We start from the raw sequence: 24,084 nt of genomic DNA, 5'->3' as shown, positions 1-24,084 counted from the left end.
CTCGAAACTCACTGAGCAGATGGATCCAATGGAGCTCTCCTCTTTGAACGAGCTCTTGGATCACATCGCCACTCTGGGAGTCGCTATGGACTACGATCGGATTGGGCTTAAACCCGACCAGAGGGAGATCAACTCTTCGCCGGTCACCCATCATATAGCGGTGGTGGAGGAGCAATGTGGCGATTCTTCCTCTATCCTGAGGACGAACTATGTCCGGATTCCCGAGCTCTCCGAGCCGGATACCCGTCCACGGGAGGACATCGCCCTAACCCTGAACCTAGAATCAGGCAGCATGCCGAACCTGCGGGGCAACATCCCGGAGCCCGAACTTCCAAGATCGGAAACTCTCCCGCCCCTAGGTCTCAGATTGGGTCAAGGTCTGGACTTAAATCCACCCACCCACCCAGATATAAACGATCTTTCCCACATTAGGCAAGAGCCCCAAGAGATAGTACATCATTGGGCCAGATTCCTCCTTGTAATGAACAAGGTCAATGACTGTCGCGAGGAAGACGCAATTTCATTCTTTTGCAACAATTGCACGGACAAGGGAATCCTCAACGCCATAAGTCGCCGTGACATAGCACACTTCGCTGACTTGGTGGCCATAGTGCAGAAGTATTGTGCAATGGAAAGCGCCTGGAAAACACAAATAGAATTTTGGGATAATCCGGCTCTGACAAAACCCCCAGTCCGAACTAAAAGGGTGCACTCTCATAAGTCACCCGACTCAATTACAAAGAAGCAAAAGCCCACTACAGGGCATGGAACCGTATTGGAGGGATGGCTTAACGGGCCCTGCAAAATTCATAGTATAGCGGATACCATACCAACACACAGCCTTAGAGCATGTTGGGTACTCCGGCAGGTGGCCAAGAGCGGCGAGGATCTCCTCATTCAAAACACTGCAGAGCACCATCCCGTGGATAACAATACAATATTGACAGTCTTCGAGACCTTCACCTCAAATAATAGGTGTAAGCAAGCACTCCGCAGCCTTGCCGAAGTCTGCCACGTGGGAGCAATAAATCCATGGGGCGACACGGCTATCACCTTCAATGCCAGTGACGAACCTAAATTCCGAACAGCCCGAGCACCAGCCACCTTGGTCCTCAGTCTAATTGTGGACGGCTTTCGGCTTACTAAAGTGCTCATTGACGGCGGCAGCGGATTAAACCTCATTTATGAGGAGACTCTTCAAAAAATGGAAACAGACAGAAATCGTATTGAGCAAAGCAGCACGACCTTCCAAGGAATCATCCCCAGTCGGGAGGCACGTTGCGCTGGGAAAATCACACTAGATGTGGTATTCGGCACTCCAGAGAATTACAGGTCCGAAGAAATTACATTCCAAGTGGCCCCGTTCAGTAGCGGATACCACGCCCTTCTAGGGAGGGAGGCATTCACGATCTTCCAAGCCATACCCCATTACGGGTACATGAAGCTCAAAATGCCCAGGCCCAATGGAATCATCACTCTAGCTAGTGATCCGGACATAGCACTCCGCGCCGAGAACACAACAGCCGCACTGGCCCTCGAGGCATTATCCGAAGCCCTTACGGCAGAGGAATTAACTGCGCTGCGCTCCACAATGGACATGGACGACGTGATACTCGACAAAAGATCCAAGTCCACCTCTTTTAAACCAGCGGATGAAATAGTCAAACTCCAAGTCCATCCAACGGACCCCACAAAAACAACATCCATCGGGGCATAGTTAACCCCGCTGTAGACGCTGCACTATGGGAGTTCCTGCGCAAGAATTGGGACATATTCACCTGTCATCCTTCAGACATGCCAGGAATCCCACCTAGGCTGGCGGAGCATAGCCTTAACATTCTAAGGGATTCAAGCTGGTCAAGCAGACTCTTCAACTTTTCTCCGAACCTAAGCGACAAGCCATGGGAGAGGAGCTAGGCAAGTTACCGGAGGCCGGATTCATTAGAGAAATAAAACATCCGGACTGGCTAGCAAACCTGGTAATGGTACCAAAGAAGGACAAATCCTGGCGCCTATGCGTCAACTTCAAGGACCTTAATAAGGCTTGCCCAAAGGATCCCTTCCCCCTCCCTCGCATTGATCAAATTATCGATGCCACCGCAGGACATGACTCATTGTGCTTCCTCGATGCATACTCTGGTTACCACCAAATTAAGATGGTGGAGTCTGATCAAGCCGCAACGGCATTTATCACTCCATACGACCCCTTTTGTTTTAACACAATGCCCTTCGGGCTCAAAAACGCCGACACAACGTATCAACGCATGATTCAGACATGTCTGGAAAAGCAGATCAGCAAAACAGTGGAGGCATACATAGACGATGTGGTCGTTAAAACCAGACACATCGACTCCTTAATAGACGACTTGAGGCTCACGTTCAACAATCTCTGAACATATGACATTAAGCTCAATCCGGAAAAATGCGTTTTTGGCGTACCCACCGGAAAGCTCCTGGGCTTCATCGTCTCCAGTAGAGGAATTGAAGCAAATCCGGCTAAAATCTGAGCTCTGTCGCAGTTGGCTATCCCAACTGACCTCAAGCAAATCTAGAAGTTAACTGGATGTGTGGCGGCCTTAAGCTGCTTTATCTCCTGATTAGGAGAAAGGGCACTCCCCCTTTATCGCCTTCTTTGGGGCACCGAACACTTCGAGTGGACAGACGCAGCCATGGCCGGATTGGAAGAAATAAAAGCCATCCTGGCCACCAAGCTAATCTTGGCCATGCCAAATGTCGGCGAACCAATGTTGTTATATATAGCGGCAACTCACCAAGTTGTAAGTGCAATGCTCGACGTCGAACGAGAGACAGACGGACATAAATTCCCACTTCAAAAGCCGGTATATTATGTATCCACTGTCCTCACTCCATGCAAATCACGGTACCCACATTATCAAAAGATAGCATACGCGGTATTCATGGCATCCCGGAAATTACAACACTACTTTCAAGAGTGTTCAATTACGGTGGCCTAAGAAGTACCACTCAATGACATAATAAACAACCGCGATGCCACGGGCCGGATTGCCAAATGGGCTATCGAGATCCTCCCGTTCGACATAACATATAGACCACGGCGAGCCATTAAGTCGCAAGTACTGGCCGATTTTGTCCCCGAGTGGACAGAAGCCGAACTCCCTAAAGAGTACGACGCGTACTCCAATTGGATCATGCACTTTGATGGCTCTAAAATGCTGGCTGGTCTGGGGGCTGGCATCGTCCTAACGTCCCCCACCGGAGATACAGTCCAATACGTACTCCAAATACTATACACAGACTCCAACAACGCAGCCGAATACGAGGACCTATTACATGGTCTCCGGATGGCAGTTTCCATGGGCATTCAACGCCTGGAGGTGCGTGGGGACTCAAACCTCGCAATATCTCAAATAAATGGAGACTTTGATGCCAAGGATCCGAAAATGATGGCATATCGCAATGCCGTCTTCAAAATGCCAGCTCGGTTCGAGGGCTTGAATTCCACCATGTGGCTCAGGAAAACAATCAGGCGGCGGATATCCTCGCCCGTATCGGTGCTAAGCGCGATCATGTCCCACCTAACTTCTTCTTGGAAAGGCTGTTAAGCCATCTGTGGTATGGGAAGGGGACACCGGTAACAATAGTCCGGACCCGGCCACAACACCAGATACCGAACACTCTGACACAATCAGAGGCTCTGCCATTGAAATAACACCTTCAGCGCATGTGACAATGGCCGTCATCGCCCCGTGGACAGAACCATTCTTGGCCTACCTAACCAGGCAGGAACTACTCGAGGACCAAAATGAGGCGCTGCATAGTGCGGCGATTTAAAGCCTACAGGGTCCACGAGGGAGAGCTTTATAAGAAAATCACTACCGAAGTCCTTCAAAGGTGCATTTCCGAAGGGGAAGGGCGAAAGCTTTTGGCAGAAATCCATGCTGGATTCGGCGGCCACCACACCGCAGCCCGGGCCCTTGTAAGCAAGGCCTTCCGTATAGGTTTCTATTGGCCGACGGCCTGAGCAGATGCACAGGATCTGGTCCAACGTTGCGTCGGTTGCCAGCTTTTTGCAAACCAAAGCCATATGCCGCCTACCGCTCTCCAAACAATCCCCATTACTTGGCCCTTTGTGGTCTGGGGGCTTGATATGGTCGGACCCCTCAAAGGGGGAACCCATAAGAAAAAATACTTACTGCTCATGGTGGATAAATTCACCAAATGGATAGAAGCCAAACCCATTAAAATGGATGAATCCGGACCTGTGATAGACTTCATATCTGGGGTTGTACACCGTTATGGCATCCCCCACAGCATCATCACTGACAACGGCACGAACTTTACAGCCGACAAGGTAAAACTTTGGTGCAGCAACATGGGCATCAAGCTCGATTATGCTTCTGTCTATCACCCGCAAACTAACGGTCAAGTCGAGCGAGAAAATGGTCTTATCATGAGCGGCATCAAACCCAGATTAGTGCGGTCCTTAAAGGAATCAAACACGCACTGGGTAGAGGAGCTCGACTCCGTACTATGGGGGCTGCAGACCACGCCGAATCACACTACCGGATACACGCCGTTTTTTATGGTGTACGACGCAGAGGCGGTTCTGCCTTGCGACATAATTCATGACTCACCTCGAGTTCGCATGTACGAAGAAAAAGAGGCCAAGCTCGATCGGCAGGACAGTTTGGACGCCCTGGAGGAGGAGCGCGACGTGGCAAAATCCCGTTCCGCATTCTATCAGCAACAGGCTTGAAAGTATCAAAGCAGAGAAGTACGGGCCAAAACCTATAATGTTGGCGAACTAGTTCTATGCCTGCCGGAGAAGAAAAAGAACAAGCTCAAGCCCAAATGGGAAGGTCCCTTCATTATTGACTAGGTTCTGACCGGTGGAGCGTACCGTCTGCGGGATGCATCAGACAATCGACTCGAGCCAAACCCATGGAACGCAGCCAGACTCCGAAGATTCTATGCCTAGTGCCAGACTCTATGTTCGTCTCCTTACCCCCATCAATTTTTTGCATATCCATTATCTGTCTTTTCTCTCTTTCTCTCTTCTTTTTTCTTCTCCTCAAGGCCTTAAAAGGCTAACTTGTGTCTTGACTACACAATCTTGACGCGCTAACCGCGCTCATTATACCTGGGGGCTTCTTATACAGAAGCTTAATATAACTATTTTTCTGGGCTTTATGCCCCACACATGTGTTATTCTTCCACATGTACCTTTTTCGCCATTATATGCATCGATATGACTTAAGTTTTGGCCAAGCTGGGTTGCCTGGCTCTTGTATTTATGCCCTACGTTCCCGTTAATTCGACTAGGGCATAAGGGGAGCAGCTCTGCGATTGTTACTGCCGGGTCAGCCGGATGTGTACCTCCGACTGGGTGAAGCCGAAAGCTAGCATTCTTAAGGGAATATTCGGTCGGTGAACAAAAGATGACTTTTATTTATTTTGATACATGCCCCCAGATGTTTATAGCCCGCGTCTCTTTTTGCAGTTCGGACATGCACATTAGGGCATGCGTACCCAGGGAAAGGAACCCTTAAAGGAACTATTCTCCCTGGAAGATGTTTCTTGCTATCCATGTAATATAACATAGCTAGTTGGGTACTTGTCTGTTCAAGCACTTATGACCCCTACGCCCGGTTTCCATGCATACCCCGGTATTTACATAACCGAGCGGGTATTCGGATACAGTCCGGACTATCGGGTCAAGAGGTCGAAGCGAAAAGGTCCGCCATGACAAATGATTTACAATCTGGCTAGGGACATTATATATGTCACTTAAAGTACACAGTCACTAAGACTGACTAAATTCTTCTTCTATACCATCCAACATGTTGTCTAGCCTACAATCCTGTTGGGAATACTTTGCGGCTAATTCTACTTGGTCATACACCAAACTGACGGGGATCTCTTTCCCATCGGGCCCCACAGGTCCGACCTCTGCCATGTGGTTTGGGTCAGCTTTGGTATATCGCGTCTTCACCATGGCCCAGGCTTCCCTTGCACCTTGTCGGCAGGCTGATATCTTCCATAATCGGAAGCGCCGCCGCGCTCCCTTGAGCTTCTCTATAAGCTCCCCCATGGCTCCTGGCGGGGAGGCGGATGGCCACAAGGCTTGGGCAATACCCTCCATCACCTGCCGAACTTGTTCGTGCAGTTGTGAGAGCTCTGGTAGAAGATCACTCGTAGACTTGGGCATCTCCTCCGCGGGATGACCCATCAGCATACCTACAGAGATAACTCTGTTAGCCGGCTTCTTCGCCGAACTCTTTCAAAAGTTCGTTCAAGCACTTACTGAAAATGCCGCGTCGAAGCCACTTATTCTCCTTCACGGAGTCCGCAAGCTGGGCTCGGACATCTTTCAGTTCCACGCCCAGCTGGATATTGGCGTCCTGGAGATTACTTTTCTCCTACCTGACCCGCGTAAGCACGCGCTTCCCAGCATTTAGCTGCCGATTAACGCATTGCGCATTCTCCGGCACGGCCTCCGGATTCACTCCGGACTCATCTGTAACATCTATTGTTAGATTTGCATGCATGTCGCATACTATCTGGTACCTGTAATTCTTTGCAATGGAAACAAGTGTTACCAGAGGGGGCCTTCTCGGACTCCTTCAACGCGGCAACCGCGGCCCGTAGCTGGGCTTTGCACTCTTCCAGCTCTTGAGACAATTACGTATTCTTCTCTATAAGAACTTGCACAAATAATGATCCTTAAATCAGTTGTCCCAACTGTTTCAAGTCTCCGGGGCTACTGATATATATAATCGTCAGATTTTCTTACCCGTATATCCTTTACATACTAGTCCGTGGCTCTGGCAAGACCCTTTTGGGCAGCACGGATGTACACGTCTCCTGAGTTAAAGGCATCGAACGCCTCTAGGGAGAAACAAGCGTCACGGAGTATGGCCCGGCAATGCCTGTGATACATGGCGCTCTCCACTTTGAAATTTGTAGAGGATAGTCTATCCACATCCTCTGTAGGAGGAGCATCCGACGTTTGCCCCGTGTTAGCTTCCGCCTCTATGTCCGGCCCTGGAGCCCGACTGGTGGATGCGTGATCGGCAACCTCTCCGGATATAGTCCGGCGAGCGTTTTTCCTACTAGGAAACATGGACGTCATTAAATTTTAAGAAAGACGACAACCATGGAGCGAGGTTCTGTATCATACTCTGCGCTGACGTCTTAGTCCTGACCGCCTTCCTTTTTAGCCTACCCCGCTTCGGTGTCCCTTGTTGGCGAGTCACTGCGGGTTCGGCATGCATCCCAAGGGCCTTCCCTATAAAACACCATATGTGTACGGTAGGTGAAGTGCATAAAAGGGGATCCTTCTCGATCCACTTCAGGGAAATTTGCTATTGTCCTACAAACCTCTGCACTTGGAGGCCCAACAACGTCTACAAGAAGAAGGTTGTGTAGTAGACATCACATCCCAAGGGCCTTCCCTATAAAACACCATATGTGTACGGTAGGTGAAGTGCATAAAAGGGGATCCTTCTCGAAAGTTGGGACTCCGGTTTTTCTTACATGCGATGCAAGGTGTAGCCCAGGATAGTCGGCTATGATGGTCACCATGGCATCATCGCAGCTCAATTGATAGAATGTCCTGTCGATCAGCTCCACAAATATGTCCGGATCCTCTTCGAGTCCGGGATCAAGGGCCCGGTCAGGGTCCTCCGGTTGTGGAGGTGGGCCATTGACCTCCCTTACAGCTTTTCGCAGTTCCTACCATGAAACGGCAAGGTGAGTATTTATGACGAAGAATGTGGGAAGGTTGGGAGTAATAAGTGACAGCTCACCCAGCTTGGAGGGTTGTACATGGAGAATCCATCCCGTGGCTTAATACGGATGAACTCCTCTTCCTCTCCCTTGAACAAATCGGATAGAATTTTTGCTAGAGCAGCAACTGAGTCCGGTCCCTTACACCCGCAGCGGGTGGCATCATCTTCCCCGTTAAAGCGCCACATGGGGTGCCCTCGATATTGAAGTGGATGCACCCCCCGCATTATACATATTGACATAACCTCGATTATTGTCAGTCTTGATTGAGCCAGCACTTTTTTCTGGCCCATCAGGTAAAGGAATTCACATTATCTTCCTCCTGAGGGCTCCGTGGGCGCCAGCTTCGGCGTTTCTTCAAAGGGGCATTGTCAAACTCGGGAAGACCCATCCGAATAGGATCTGGAAGGCGGACGTCCTCCATGTAAAACCACTCCAAAGGCCAGTCTTCGGACGTCTTCTTCGGGGTACCAGACATGTATCCGGTCACAGCGATGCGCCATATTTCGGCTCCGCCCACTTGATATATTGACGCCTTCTGTGTACGGGGCACAAGGCAGAATAGCCTCTTCCACAGCTCGAAATGAGCTTCACAACCCAGAAACAGCTCACAAAGGCCAACATAACCAGTGATGTGTAATATGGAAGCGGGGGTGAAATTATGCAACTAGAGACCATAAAACTCCAGGAGCCCGTGGAGGAACGGATGGATTGGAAATCCAAGTCCCCTTAGTAAATAAGGGACAAGGCATACCTGCTCCCCCCTTGGAGGGATTGGGGAAGCTCTCTGCTTGCTCCCCGCCATTATAGGTGGCGAGCCCGGCTCGAACGGGGACCATATACGCTGGAGGGAGAAATCCCTGGGTCTGTAACTCTACTAATTGGGCCATGTCTTACCACCTGTGATGCAATGGGAAAGAGCTTTCCAGAAATTAATGCCAACTATTTGCTCTGCTGACATCCCAAAATGTGTGTTCAGGCTTGATTTTGGTAATCTGCTGCTGTCTAAGAACTCTTGGGACATTTGTTTTGAGGGGTCAGATGTTAATCTCTCTTTGCAACCTGTGACAGAGCCCACACCCTGCATTCAACACCAGGTTTCTCCTGTCAGGAGGCCAGTTGCAAGGGCACTCTGTTTTGACGACATCTCTGAACATGTCAGGGAGTCATTTGAGTTCTCTGCTCTGCCTAAGGTTACCACCAAGCGTGGCCGGAAGCCTAGAACTGCTAAGGTTTTGGTTGATACAGAGGTGCGCCGCAGCGCAAGACTAAGTGCATTACATGATGGTTACCATAGATCTCCAAGCCGAGCTTCCCAGCAGCCCAAAACCCAGGGCTCTTTCAAGAGGCGACGGACCAGATCATCTCAGCCGGAGGAGAATCAATCAGTGCCTCCACCAACACCTGTTGCTGATCTTCAGCGTATTGGGGAACATCTACGCATTGCACCAGAGAAGATTTCCAAGGAAAAGCTTGAGGCTGATCCTTCTACCTCAACCAGCAGCAAGGGTTCTGATGATTAGTCGCATCGGATGGCTTGATGGTCCATGGCGTACCAATATAAATGCCATTTATTTGATCTTATGTTTTATGTTGGGCTTTTATCCAAACTGTTTAGGTTGCCAGTGTAGGTCATTACGTGATCTACTTTTGTTTCTTTCTGTTATGGTTTGTAATGAATCAATCCGGGTTTAGAGACTGGAAGGTATTATGTTGGAACATGCGTGGCCTTAATTCTGAAGCACGTCAGCTTGCGGTCAAACAAAAGATTGATGAAAGTGGCTGTTCGGTCGTTTGTTTCCAAGAAACAAAATGCATGCACATTGATCATAGGTTTATTAGAAAGTTTTGTCCTCGCCGCTTTGATAATTTCTCCTATGTGCCTTCGGTAGGGGCCTCGGCTGGTATGATTATCATTTGGAATTCTTCTTTCTTTGAAGGAAAACTAATTGAGGCAAGGCACTATGGTATAATTATATAATTCCATTCTAAACATACTTCTGAAGTTTGGAACCTAGTGTCAGTATATGGTCCGTGCCAGGGTCAGGCCAGGGATGATTTTTTTCAATGGTTATACAACCTAAACATCAACTCTGATGATAATTGGCTGCTTTTAGGGGACTTCAATTTCATGCGATCGTTGGAAAATCAAAACCTGCCCAGGGGTAATGTTAACGATATCTTTCTATTTAATGAAGTGATTGGCCATCTAGGCCTCGTTGAGTTACCAATTAAAGGACGGCAATTTACTTGGTCGAATATGCAAACTGAACCTCTACTAGAGCAGATAGATTGGTTCTTTACTTCAGTTGCATGGACAGCGGACCATCCTAACACACTGGTACTACCCCTTGCACGCACGACTTCTGATCATGTTCCATGTGTGGTCTTGATTGCTACTACTATCCCAAAGGCTAATATCTTCCGTTTTGAGAACTATTGGATTGACTTGCCTGGCTTTTATGACTGTGTGGCTCAGGTTTGGAATAAATCCGTGGACAGACCCTCGGCTGCTCTAACCATTTCCTCTAAATTCAAGGCTCTGCGGTATGCACTCAAGAAATGGCACATGAATTTGTCCACAATTAAAGCACTCATTGCTGATTGCAACAAAGTAATTCTATTCTTAGATGGTCTGGAAGAGATTAGACCTTTGTCAAGACCGGAGTTTAATTTCAGGCGAATTGTGAAATTGCATTTGGAGGATACTTTGCACTGGCAATTTGTATATTGGAAACAGCGTTGTACTATACGCAGCATAAAAGTTGGGGAGGAAAACTCTAAGTTTTTCCATGCAATGGCCACGGAAGATATAGGAGAAACACAATTTCCTCCATTAAGAATGCTGATAGTGAAGTTGTCTCGGATCACCAACAACTTGCGAACATATTTTGGTATTATTTTAATCAATGAATGGGCTCTGCAAAAGGAATTCGCATGGGTTTTGACTTAGACACATTAATTCCGAGAGTTGAGGGCCTTAAGGATCTATCCCGGCCTTTTACTGATTCCGAGGTTGATGCTGTCATTAAACACATGCCGCCGGACCGGGCCCCTGGTCCCGATGGCTTTTCTGGTCTATTCTTAAAGAGATGCTGGCCAATCCTAAAGGAGGATTTCATGCAACTAGTGAAGGAGTTTTATGAGGGAAGATGCAATTTGGAATGTCTTAACACTTCCTTAATTACCCTTATACCAAAAAAGTTGAGCCCTGAAGTGGTTGGAGATTTTCGGCCAATCTCTTTGACCAACACGTGCCTGAAATTCTTAACCAAGCTGCTTGCTAATCGACTCCATAAGGTGATCCTAAGGTGCATCCACCGTAATCAATATGGTTTTCTTCGATCTCGGTCGATCCAAGATTGCCTAGCATGGTGTTTTGAGTATATACACCAATGTAAGGCCTCGAAGCACCCCATCGTCCTCTTAAAGCTGGACTTCACTAAAGCTTTTGACACAGTTGAACATGACCTAATCCTCAGAATCATGCAACGCAAGGGCTTTGATTCCCGATGGACTGGTTGGATCAATACTATCCTATTCACTGGATCTTCTTCTGTGCTCCTCAACGGTGTGCCAGGGAAGCACTTTGTCTGCAGAACGGGCGTGCGTCAGGGGGATCCTCTCTCACCGTTGCTTTTTGTGATTGTAGTGGATTTACTGCAATCTGTTGTCAATGAGATGTGCTCCAGGAATATACTATCTCTGCCAATCCCAACTAACTCCAATGATTATCTGATAGTACAATATGTCGACGACACTTTAATTGTTCTGCCTGCGGTCGATGAGCAACTCATTGCCTTCAAGGAAATGTTGGCTATTTTTGCTGAGTCCACTGGTTTGCGCGTTAACTTCAGTAAATCCTCTCTCATTCCTATAAACATGTCTGATGAGGATGGAGCTAGAGTGGCCTCTCTGCTTGGATGTGATGTTGGGACGATGCCTTTCACGCACCTAGGACTGCCAATGGGAACTTCTAGGCCTACAATCTATGATCTACTTCCTCTGGTGGACCGTGTTGAGCGCCGTTTATCTGCATCATCATGCTTACTAAACCAAGGGAGCCGACTACAGCTTCTTCAGTCGGTGTTGTGCTCCATGCCAATATATTTTTTGTGCACATTATCGCTCCCAAAAGGCATCTTGCAGCAGTTAGAACGAATCATGAGACAGTGTCTGTGGAGAGGCAACACGGATAATCCACATCAATCACTGGATGCTTGGGATCTAGTCTGTCGCCCTAAGGATGTTGGGGGTCTGGGTGTTCTTAACTTGGCCATCCAAAATGAGGCCCTTCTTCTAAAGCATCTATTCAAGTTCTTCAATAAGGTGGATGTGCCCTGGGTATCTTTAATTTGGGTCACTTATTACACAGCATCACCGCCCCAAAGCACACAGAGTTGTGTTTCATTTCGGTGGCGTGATATCATGCGTTTATATCCCAAGTTCTGCAAGCTTGCTGTTCCACAAGTTCTCGCTGGTGACACGGTGCTTTTTTGGCTTGATCGTTGGCAGCTGGGAAATCGTGTTGTCCTCTTGCAGGATTGTTTCCCTTGGCTACACTCATTTTGTTGTGGATGATGCAGTTATAGTCAAGGAATTCATGAGCAGCCTGATATCCTCGATCATTTCCATTTGCCTCTTTCGCAGGAGGCCTTCTCGGAACTCACGCAATTACAGGCCCTCCTACCTTTGATCAATATGGATGGTGAGAGCAAGGATATTTGGAAATGGCCATCAAACACTGGAGTCTTCCTGTCAAAAATCTATTATGATTCTTGCTTCTCACATCTAGTGGTTGACCCAATTTTACGGTGGATTTGGAAATGTGCATGCACGTTAAAAATAAAAGTTTTCGGTTGGCTTCTATTAATGGATCGCCTGAATACCAAGGATATGATGCAACGTCGACATTGGATCATCCAAGATGGCACATGTGTGCTATGCAACCTAGCACAACATGAGGATCGGGCTCATCTCTTCTTTGCTTGCAACTTTAGCCAAAGGGTTTGGAACTATCTTGGAATTTCTTGGACAGTTCAACCGAACCAAACCACACATGAAATGGCACAAGCAGTTAGGAAGGATTTTGGCTTCCCTTTTTTCTCTGAGGTTGTATTCACTGCTACCTGGAACATTTGGATACAAAGGAATGGGAAGATTTTCAGAAATGAACAACCAACATTCAGAGCTTGGAGAAGAAATTTAATTCATGACATCTCCCTTCTCTCTCATAGGATTAAATGTAAATATAGAGATAGTCTTCTATCTTGGATAGCTAACCTTTCTTAGCCTTTTCTTGTAAGTATCCTTTCTTTACTCTGTACATCCTAAGCTTGTAACTTTCTTGCATTTTATTAATAAAGGACTATGAGGCTGTTGCCTTGCAGTAAATAGTCAACAAAAATCAGCGGGCTTAGGGCTACGGGAGTGGGAGGAGGAGCTGCGATGGCCGGCCATGTTGGAATGGATTTTTATGAGTGTGCTCTGATGGATACTCGCCGTGGGAGTATGGTGTGATCTGGATCTAAGAATCCCCATCTCTTTAATAGACAGTTTACTTACATGGCTATGGTGGCGAATGTAAAAATTCCCTGGCTCCTCGCATTCGCTTGACACATGGAAGGTAGCCCTTATTGGGCGCGGAAGCCAAGAAGTGTAACATTTATGGGGAGCCGGACACTACTCAATAAATATTCAGAATTTGGAGAAGAACCTGCCTTGCAATGCCGAAGACAATCTGCGCGCCGGACTCATCGTCATTGAAGCCTGGTTCGGGGGCTACTGAGGGAGTCCTGGATTAGGGGGTCTCCGGACAGCCGGACTATATCCTTTGGCCAGACTGTTGGACTATGAAGATACAAGATTGAAGACTTCATCTGTGTTCGGATGGGACTCTCCTTGGCATGGAAGGCAAGCATGGAAATACGTATATGTAGATCTCCTCCCTTGTAACCGACTCTGTGTAACCCTATCCCCCTCCGGTGTCTATATAAACTGGAGGGTTTAGTCCGTAGGACAACAAACAATCATACCATAGGCTAGCTTCTAGGGTTTAGCCTCTACGATCTCGTGGTAGATCAACTCTTGTAATACTCATATCATCAAGATCAATCAAGCAAGAAGTAGGGTATTACCTCCATTGAGAGGGCCCGAACCTGGGTAAACATCATGTCCCCCGCCTCCTGTTACCATCCGCCTTAGACGCACAGTTCGGGACCCCCTACCCGAGATCAGCCGGTTTTGACACCTACACTTTGTGTTATGTGATTTGGGTGCTAGTGTTTCCACGATTCCAAAAACTTTGTGTGATGTGTTAGGTTTCTGTGAATTTGATGATTGTTTTCTAAATTTTCATCTTATGGATTCCACTATTAAGAAACCTATGGCAAGGATTAATGATGTTTTTATTGTTGCAAATAGGAATTATGTGCCCATAGATTTCATTGTTCTTGATATAGATTGCAATCCTACATGTGCTATTATTCTTGGTAGACCTTTCCTTTGAACGATTGGTGCAATTATTGTTATGAAAGACGGAAATATTAGATTGCAATTTCAGTTAAGGAAAGGCATGGAACACTTTCCTAGGAAGAAAATTAAATTACCTTATGAATCTATTATGAGAGCCACCTATGGATTGCATACCAAAGATGACAATACCTAGATCTATTCTTGTTTTTATGCCTAGCTAGGGGCGTTAAACGATAGCGCTTGTTGTGAGGCATCCCAATTTTATTTCTGTTTCTTGATTTTCATTCCTATTTAGTAATAAATAATTCATCTATCTTCTGTTTATAGGTGGTTTTATGCTTTTAATTAGCGTTTTTGCCAAGTAGAACCTTTGGGAAGACTTGGGGGAAGTCTTTGCGATCTTGCTGTAAAAAATAGAAACTTTAGCGCTCACGAGATTTGCTGCCATTTTTACTGGAGAATGAGATTAGGTTGGTTCTTTTTGCAGATGATTTATAGACAAATTCCTCACGTCCACCAATTTATTTCAGAATTTTTGGGTTACAGAAGTATTCGAAACCTACAGATTACTCTAGACTGTTCTGTTTTTGACAGATTCTGTTTTTCGTGTGTTGTTTGCTTATTTTGATTAATATATGGCTATTATCGGGGGGGGGGGTATGAACCATAGGGAAGTTGGAATACAGTAGGTTTAACACCAATATAAATAAATAATGAGTTAATTACAGTACCTTGAAGTGGTGGTTTGCTTTCTTATACTAACGGAGCTCATGAGGTTTTCTGTTGAGTTTTGTGTTGTGAAGTTTTCAAGTTTTGGGTGAAGATTTGATGGATTTTTGGATAAGGAGTGGCAAGAGCCTAAGCTTGGGGATGCCCAAGGCACCCCAAGGTAAAATTAAAGGACAACCAAAAGCCTAAGCTTGGGGATGCCCCGGAAGGCATCCCCTCTTTCGTCTTCATCTATCGGTAACTTTACTTGAGGCTATATTTTTATTCACCACATGACATGTGTTTTGCTTGGAGCGTCTTGTATGATTTGAGTCTTTGCTTTTTAGTTTACCACAATCATACTTATTGTACACGCCTTTAGGAGAGACACACATGAATCGGAATTTATTAGAATACTCTATGTGCTTCACTTATATCTTTTGAGCTAGATAATTTTGCTCTAGTGCTTCACTTATATATCTTTTTAGAGCACAGTGGTGATTTTATTTTATAGAAATCATTGATCTCTCATGATTCACTTATATTATTTTGAGAGTCTTTTAGAACAGCATGGTAATTTGATTTGGCTATAAAATTACTCCTAATATGATAGGCATCCAAGATGGGTATAATAAAAACTATCATAAAAAGTGCATTGAATACTATGAGAAGTTTGATACTTGATGATTGTTTTGAGATATAAAGATGGTGATATTAGAGTCATGCTAGTTGAGTAGTTGTGAATTTGAGAAATACTTGTTCTAAAGTTTGTGATTCCCGTAGCATGCACGTATGGTGAACCGTTATGTGATGAAGTCGGAGCATGATTTATTTATTGATTGTCTTCCTTATGAGTGGTGGTCGGGGATGAGCGATGGTCTTTTCCTACCAATCTATCCCCCTAGGATCATGCACGTAGTACTTTGTTTTGACAACTAATAGATTTTTGCACTAAGTATGTGAGTTCTTATGACTAATGTTGAGTCCATGGATTATATGCACTCTCACCCTTCCACCATTGCTAGCCTCTCTAGTACCGCACAACTTTCGCCGGTACCATACACCCACCTTATACCTTCCTCAAAACAGCCACCATACCTACCTATTATGGCATTTCCATAGCCATTCCGAGATATATTGCCATGCAACTTACCATCGTTCCATTTGTTATGACACGTTACATCATTGTCATATTGCTTTGCATGATCATGTAGTTGACATCGTATTTGTGGCAAAGCCTCCTTTATAATTCTTTCATACAGGTCACTCTTGATTCATTGCACATCCCGGTATACCACCGGAGGCATTCACATAGAGTCATATGTTGTTCTAGTATCAAGTTGTAATTTTTGAGTTGTAAGTAAATAAAAGTGTGATGATCATCATTATTAGAGCATTGTCCCAAGTGAGGAAAGGGTGATGGAGACTATGATTCCCCCACAAGTCGGGATGAGACTCCGGACGAAAAACAAAAAATAAGAAGAAAGGCCATAAAAAAGAGAAGGCCCCAAAAATGGAAGAGAAGAAAAAAAATGAGAGAAAAAGAGAGAAGGGACAATGCTACTATCCTTTTACCACACTTGTGCTTCAAAGTAGCACCATGATCTTCATGATATAGAGTCTCCTATGTTGTCACTTTCATATACTAGTGGGAATTTTACATTATAGAACTTGGCTTGTGTATTCCAATGATGGGCTTCCTCAAAATGCCCTAGGTCTTCGTGAGCAAGCGAGTTGGATGCACACCCACTTAGTTCTTTTGTTGAGCTTTCATACACTTATAGCTCTAGTGCATCCGTTGCAAGGCAATCCATACTCACTCACATTGATATCTATTGATGGGCATCTCCATAGCCCATTGATACGCCTAGTTGATGTGAGACTATCTTCTCCTTTTGTCTTCTCCACAACCACCATTCTATTCCACCTATAGTGCTTTGTCCATGGCTCACGCTCATATATTGCGTGAAGATTGAAAAAGTTTGAGAACACCAAAAGTATGAAACAATTGCTTGGCTTGTCATCGGGGTTGTGCATGATTTAAATACTTTGTGTGCTGAAGATAGAGCATAGCCAGACTATATGATTTTGTAGGGATAACTTTCTTTGGCCATGTTATTTTGAGAAGACATGATTGCTTTGTTAGTATGTGTCGGTGTCAAAACCGGCGGATCTCGGGTAGGGGGTCCCGAACTGTGCGTCTAAGGCGGATGGTAACAGGAGGCAGGGGACACGATGTTTTACCCAGGTTCGGGCCCTCTTGATGGAGGTAATATCCTATGTCCTATTTGATTGTTCTTGATGATATGAGTGTTACAAGAGTTGATCTACCACGAGATCCGAGAGGCTAAACCCTAGAAGCTAGCCTATGGTATGATTGTCTCTTGTGCTACGGACTAAAACCCTCCAGTTTATATAGACACCAGAGGGGGCTAGGGTTACACAAGGTCGGTTACAAAGGAGGAGATATACATATCCGTATTGCCTAGCTTGCCTTCCACGCCAAGTAAAGTCCCATCCGGACACGATACGAAGTCTTCAATCTTCTATCTTCATAGTCCAACAGTCCGGCCAAAGGATATAGTCCGGCTGTCCGGAGACCCCCTAATCCAGCACTCCCTCAGTAGCCCCCGAAATAGGCTTCAATGACGTCAAGTCCGGCACGCAGTATTATCTTCGGCATTGCAAGGCGGGTTCTTCTCAAATTTTGAATATTTATTAAGTAGTGTCCGGACCCATAAATGTTGGACTTCTTGGCTTCCGCGCCCAATAAGGGTTATCTTTCATGCGTCGAATGAATACGAGGAGCCAAGGCGTTTTTACATTCACCCCCCTAGCCAGATAAATAAATTGTCTATTAAAGGGATGGGGATTCTCAAATCCAATCCATACCATCCTCCCACAGCAAGAATCCATCGGAGCACGCTTCGGAAAAATCCATTCCAACATGGCGGACCACCGCAGCTCCTCCTCCCGCCCCCGTAGCCCTAAGCCCGGTGATTGGGAGAGATGTTCCATCCCACACAGTCGATTAGTCGAACTGCAGACTCAGGCATTTCTCCCTTCAGCGTATATGGTTCCCGTCTGAGCCGGGGTCGCCACCTACAATGGCGGGGAGCAAGCGGAGAGCTTCCCCCTCTACGGGGGAGCAGGTGTGCCTTGTTCCTTACTTATTAAGGGGACTCGGATTTCCAATTCATCCGTTCCTCCGCGGGCTCCTAGAGTTTTATGGCCTCCAACTGCATAATTTCACCCCCGCTTCCATATTACACATCACCGACTACGTTGCCCTTTGCGAGTTATTCCTGGGCTGCGAGGCTCATTTCAAGCTGTGGAAGAGGTTATTTTGCCTCGTCCCACACACACAGAAGGGGTCACTTTATCAAGTGGGCGGAGCCAAAATATGCGCATCGCCGAAACTGGATACATGTCCGATACTCCGAAGAAGACGTTCGAAGACTGGCCTTCGGAATGGTTTTACATGGAGGACGTCCCCCTTTCGGACCCTGTTTGGCGGGGTCTTCCTGAGTTCAACAATGCTCCTCTGAAGAAATGCCGAAGCTGGCGCCCACGGAGCCCCCAGGAGGAAGACAACGGAGAAGTCCTTTACCTGATGAACCGGATTAAAGCGCTGGCTCAATCAGGATTGACAGTAATCGAGGTTATGTCAATATGCATAATGCGGGGAGTGCATCCACTTGAATATCCAGGGCACCCCCTGTGGTGTTTTAACGGGGAAGATGATGCCACCCGTTGTGGGCATAAGGGACCGGACTCCGCTACTGCCTTAGCAAAAATTCTGTCCGAGTTGTTCAAGGGAGAGGAAGAGGAGTTCATCCGCATCAAGCCACGGGATGGATGCGTCCATGTGCAACCCTCCAAGCTGGGTGAGTTATACCTCCTTACTCCCATTATTCCCGCATTTTTTTTCTTAGGTACTTACCTTGCCATTTTAGGGCAGGAACTGCGAAAATCGGTAAGGGAGGTTAACAACCCATCTCCACAACCAGAGGACCCTGACCGGGCCCTCGGTCCCAGACTTGAAGAAGATCCGGACATATTCGTGGAGCTGATAGACAGGCAGTTCTATCAATTGAGCTGTGATGACACCATGGTGGCCATTATGACCGACTATCCCGGACTGCTCCCTACGTCGCACGTAAGAAAAACCAAAATCCCAACTCCAAAAACTAGGATCCCCTTTTAGACACTTCACCTACCATATACATATGGTGTTTTACAGGGAAGGCATTCGGGACACCGTGCCGAACCCGCAGCAACTCGCCAACAAGAGGCATCGAGGCCGGGTAGACCAAAAAGGAAGGCGGTCAGGACGGAGACGCCAGCGCAGAGGTATGACCAAAAACCCTGCTCTGTGGTTGTCGTCTTTCTCAAAATGTAATGACGTCCATGTTTCTTTAATAGAAAAAACGCTCGCCGGAATATGTCTGGAGAGGCTGCCGATCACGCTTCCACCAGTCGGGCTCCAGGGTCGGACATAGAGGCGGAAGCCGACATGGGGCGGACGCCAGATACTCCTACAGAGGATGCGGATAGACTGTCCGCTACAAATTTAGAAGTGGAGAGCGCCCTGAATCATAGGCGTCGCCGGGTCGTACTCCGTGACGCTTGCTTCTCACCAAAGGCATTTGATGCCTTCAATTCTGGAGACGCGTACCTCCGTGCTGCTCAAAATGGTCTAGCCAGAGCCACAGATCAGTATGTAAGGGACGTACGGGTAAGTAAATTTGACGATTATATGTATCAGTAGCCCCTAAGACTTGAAGCAGTTGACGCAACTGATTTAAGGATCAATATTTGTGCAGGTTCTTACGGAGAAGAATTCCCAACTGTCTCAAGAGCTGGACGAGTGCAAGGCCCAGCTAGAAGCCGATGTTGCCGCATTGAAGGAGTCCAAAAAGGGTCCCCCTGGTAACTCTTTTGTCTATTGCAAAGAATATCAGTACCAGGTAGTATGCGGCGTATATGCACACCTAACAATAGATGTTGCAGGTGGCGCCGGAGTGAATCCGGAGGCCGTGGAGGTGGATACGACACGTGATGATCGATAGTGAAACGCTGGCGAGCACGTGCTGACGCAAGTGAGGCAGGAGAAAAATGATCTCCAAGATGCCAATATCCGGCTGGGCGTGGAACTAAAGGATGTCTGAGCCCAGCTTGCGGACTCCGTGAAGGAGAATAAACGGCTTCAGCGCGGCATTTTTAGTAAGTGCTTGAACGAACTTTTTAAAGGAGTTCGGTGAAGAAGTCTGCTAACAGCGTTATATCTGCAGGTATGCTGACGGGTTGTCCCGCGGAGGAGATGCCCGGGTCCTCGGGTGATCTTGTGCCAGAGCTCTCACAACTGCATGAACAAGTTCGGCAGGTGATGCAGAGTATTGCCCAAGCCTTGTGGCCGTCCGCGTCCCTGCCAGGAGGCATGGGGGAGCTTATAGATAAGCTGAAGGGAGCACGGCGGCACTTCCGGTTATGGAAGATATCAGCCTGCCGACAAGGTGCACGGGAAGCCTGGGCTATGGTGAAGACACGATAGACCAAGGCTGACCCAAACCACATGGCTAAGGTCAGAGCTGTGGGCCCCGATGGGAAAGAGAAACCTGTCAGTTTAGTGTATGATCAAGTAGAGTTAGCCGCAAAGTATTCCCAAAAGGATTGTAGGCTAGACAGTCTGTTGGATGGTATAGAATAAGAATTTAATCAGTCTTAGTGACTGTGTACTTCAAGTGACATATGTAATGTCCCTAGCCGGATTGTAAATCATTTGTCATGGTGGACCTTTCCGCTTCGACCTCTGGACCCGATAGTCCCGAGTGTATCCGAATACCCACTCGGTTATATAAAAACCGGGGTATGCATGGAAACCAGGCATAGGGGTCATAAGTGCTTGAACAGACAAGTACCCAACTAGCTATGTTATATTACATGGGTAGTAAGAAACATCTTCCAGGGAGAATAGTTCTGTTAAGGGTTCCTTTCCCTGGGTACGCATGCCCTAATGTGCATGTCCGAACTGCGAGACACAGGTTAAAAACATCTGGGGGCGTGTAGTAATTTAAATGAACGTCATCTTTTATGCACCGACCGAATATTCCCTTAAGAACGCTAGCTTTCAGGTTCACCCAGTCTGAGGTACACATCCGGCTGACTCGGCAGTAACAATCGCAGTGGTGCTCCCCTTATGCCCTAGCCGAATTAACGGGAACATAGGGCATAAACACAAGAGCCAGGCAACCCAGCTTGGCCAAAACTTAAGTCATATCGATGCATATAATGGCGAAAAAGGGTTCATGCGGAAGAATAACACATGTGCCAGGCATGAAGCCCGGAAAAATAATTAGATTAAGCTTCTGTATAGGAAGCCCCCAGGTATATTGAGCACGGTTAGCGTGTCGAGATTGTGTAACCAAGACACAGGTTTAGCCCTTTAGGGCTTTGAAGAGAAAAGAGAGGAAGAAGGAGGGAAAAACAAATGTGCAAAAAATTCATGGAGGTAAGGAGACGAACATAGAGTCCGGCGCTAGGCGTAGAATCTTCGGAGTCTGGCTGCATTCCATGGGTTTGGCTCGAGTCGATTATTCAATGCATCCCGCAGACGGTACGCTCCACCGGTCAAAACCTGGTCGATAATGAAGGGACCTTCCATTTTGGGCTTGAGCTTGTTCTTTTTCTTCTCCGGCAGGCGCAAAACTAGTTCACCAACGTTATAGGTATTGGCCCACACTTGTCTGCTTTGATACCTTCGAGCCAGTTGTTGATAGAATGCAGAACGGGCTTTTACCACGTCACACTCCTCCTCCAGGGCATCCAAACTGTCCTGCTGATCGAGCTCGGCCTCTCTTTCTTCGTACATGCGCACTCGAGGCAAGTCATGAATTATGTTGCAAGGCAGCACCGCCTCAGCGCCATACACCATAAAAAATGATGTGTATCCGGTAGTGCGATTCAGCGTGGTCCGCAGCCCCCATAGTACGGAGTCGAGCTCCTCTACCCAATGGGTGTCTGATTCCTTTAAGGACCGGACTAATCTGGGTTTAATACCACTCATGATAAGACCATTCGCTCGTTCGACTTGACCGTTAGTTTGCGGATGATAGACATAAGCATAATCGAGCTTGATGCTCATGTTGCTGCACCAAAATTTCACCTCGTCGGCTGTAAAGTTCGTGCCGTTGTCAGTGTACAACCCCGGATATGAAGTCTATCACCGGTCCGTATTCAGTCGTTTTGACAGGTTTGGCTTCTATCCATTTGGTGAATTTGTCCACCATGACTAGTAAGTATTTTCTCTTATGGGTACCCCCTTTGAGGGGTCCGACCATATCGAGCCCCCAGACCGCAAAGGGCCAAGTAATGGGGATGGTTTGGAGGGCGGTAGGTGGCATGTGGCTTTGGTTTGCAAAAAGCTGGCAACCAACACAATGTTGAACCAGATGCTGTGCATCTGCCCGGGCCGTCAGCCAATAAAAACCTATACGGAAGGCCTTACTTACAAGGGCCCGGGCTGCTGCGTGGTAGCCACCGAGTCCAGCATGGATTTCTGCCAGCAGCTTCTGCCCTTCCTCTTTGGAGATACACCTTTGAAGGACTCCAGTTGTGCTTTTCTTATAAAGCTCTCCCTCATGGACCTTGTAGGCTTTAGATCGCCGCACTATGCAGCGAGCCTCATTTTGGTCCTCGAGTAATTCCTGTCTAGATAGGTAGGCCAGGAATGGTTCTGTCCACGGGGCGATGACGACCATTATCACGTGGGCTGAAGGTGTTATTTCGGAGGCAGAGCCTCCGATTGTGTCAGAGTATTCGGTATCTGGGGTTGTGGCCGGGTCCGGACTAATTTTGCCGGTGTCCCCTTCCCATACCATGGATGGTTTAAACAATCTTTCCAGGAAGATGTTTGGTGGGACAGGATCGTGTTTAGCACCGATACGAGCTAGGATGTCCACTTCCTGGTTGTTTTCCTGAGCCACGTGGTGGAATTCCAGCCCCTCGAACCGGGCTGGCATTTTGAGGACGGCATTGCGATATGCCGCCATTTTCGGATCCTTGGCATCGAAGTCTCCATTTATTTGGGATATTGCGAGGTTCGAGTCCCCATGCACCTCTAGGCATTGGATGCCCATGGAGACTGCCATCCGGAGGTCGTGTAGTAGGGCCTCATATTCGGCTGCGTTATTGGAGTCCGTATATAGTATTTGGAGCACATATTGCACCGTGTCTCCGGTGGGGGACGTCAGGACGATGCCAGCCCCTAGACCAGCCAGCATTTTAGAGCTGTCGAAGTGCATGATCCAATTGGAGTGTGCGCCGTACTCTTTAGGGAGTTCCGCTTCTGTCCATTCGGCTACGAAATCGGCCAATACTTGTGACTTAATGGCTCATCGTGGCTTATATGTTATGTCGATCGGGAGGAGCTCAATAGCCCATTTGGCAATCTGGCCCGTGGCATCACGGTTGTTTATTATGTCATTGAGTGGTACTTCGGATGCCACCATGATCGAACATTCTTGAAAGTAGTGTCGTAATTTCCGGGATGCCATAAATACCGCGTATGCTATCTTTTGGTAATGTGGGTACCGTGATTTGCATGGAGTGAGGATGGTGGATACATAATATACCAGCTTTTGAAGCGGGAATTTATGTCCGTCCGTCTCTCGTTCAATGACGAGCACTACGCTTACAACTTGGTGAGTTGCCGCTATGTATAATAGCATTGGTTCACCAACAGTTGGCGCAGCCAGGATTGGGTTGGCGGCCAGGATGGCTTTGATTTCTTCCAGTCCGGCCGTGGCTGCATCCGTCCACTCGAAGTGTTCGGTGCGCCTAAGAAGGCGATAAAGGGGAAGTGCCTTTTCTCCTAATCGGGAGATAAAGCAGCTTAAAGTCGCCATGCATCCAGTCAATTTCTGGATTTCCTTGAGGTCAGTCGGGATAGCCAACTGTGACAGAGCTCGGATTTTAGTCGGATTTGCTTCAATTCCTCGACTGGAGATGATGAAGCCCAGGAGCTTTCCGGCGGGAACGCCGAAGACGCATTTTTCCGGATTGAGCTTAATGTCATATGTTCGGAGATTGGTGAACGTGAGCCTCAAGTCATCTATTAAAGAGTCGACGTGT

Source organism: Triticum urartu, chromosome 5 (assembly GCF_003073215.2).
Source record: "Triticum urartu cultivar G1812 chromosome 5, Tu2.1, whole genome shotgun sequence".
Lineage (NCBI taxonomy): Eukaryota > Viridiplantae > Streptophyta > Magnoliopsida > Poales > Poaceae > Triticum > Triticum urartu.
This window is presented reverse-complemented; position numbering follows the sequence as displayed.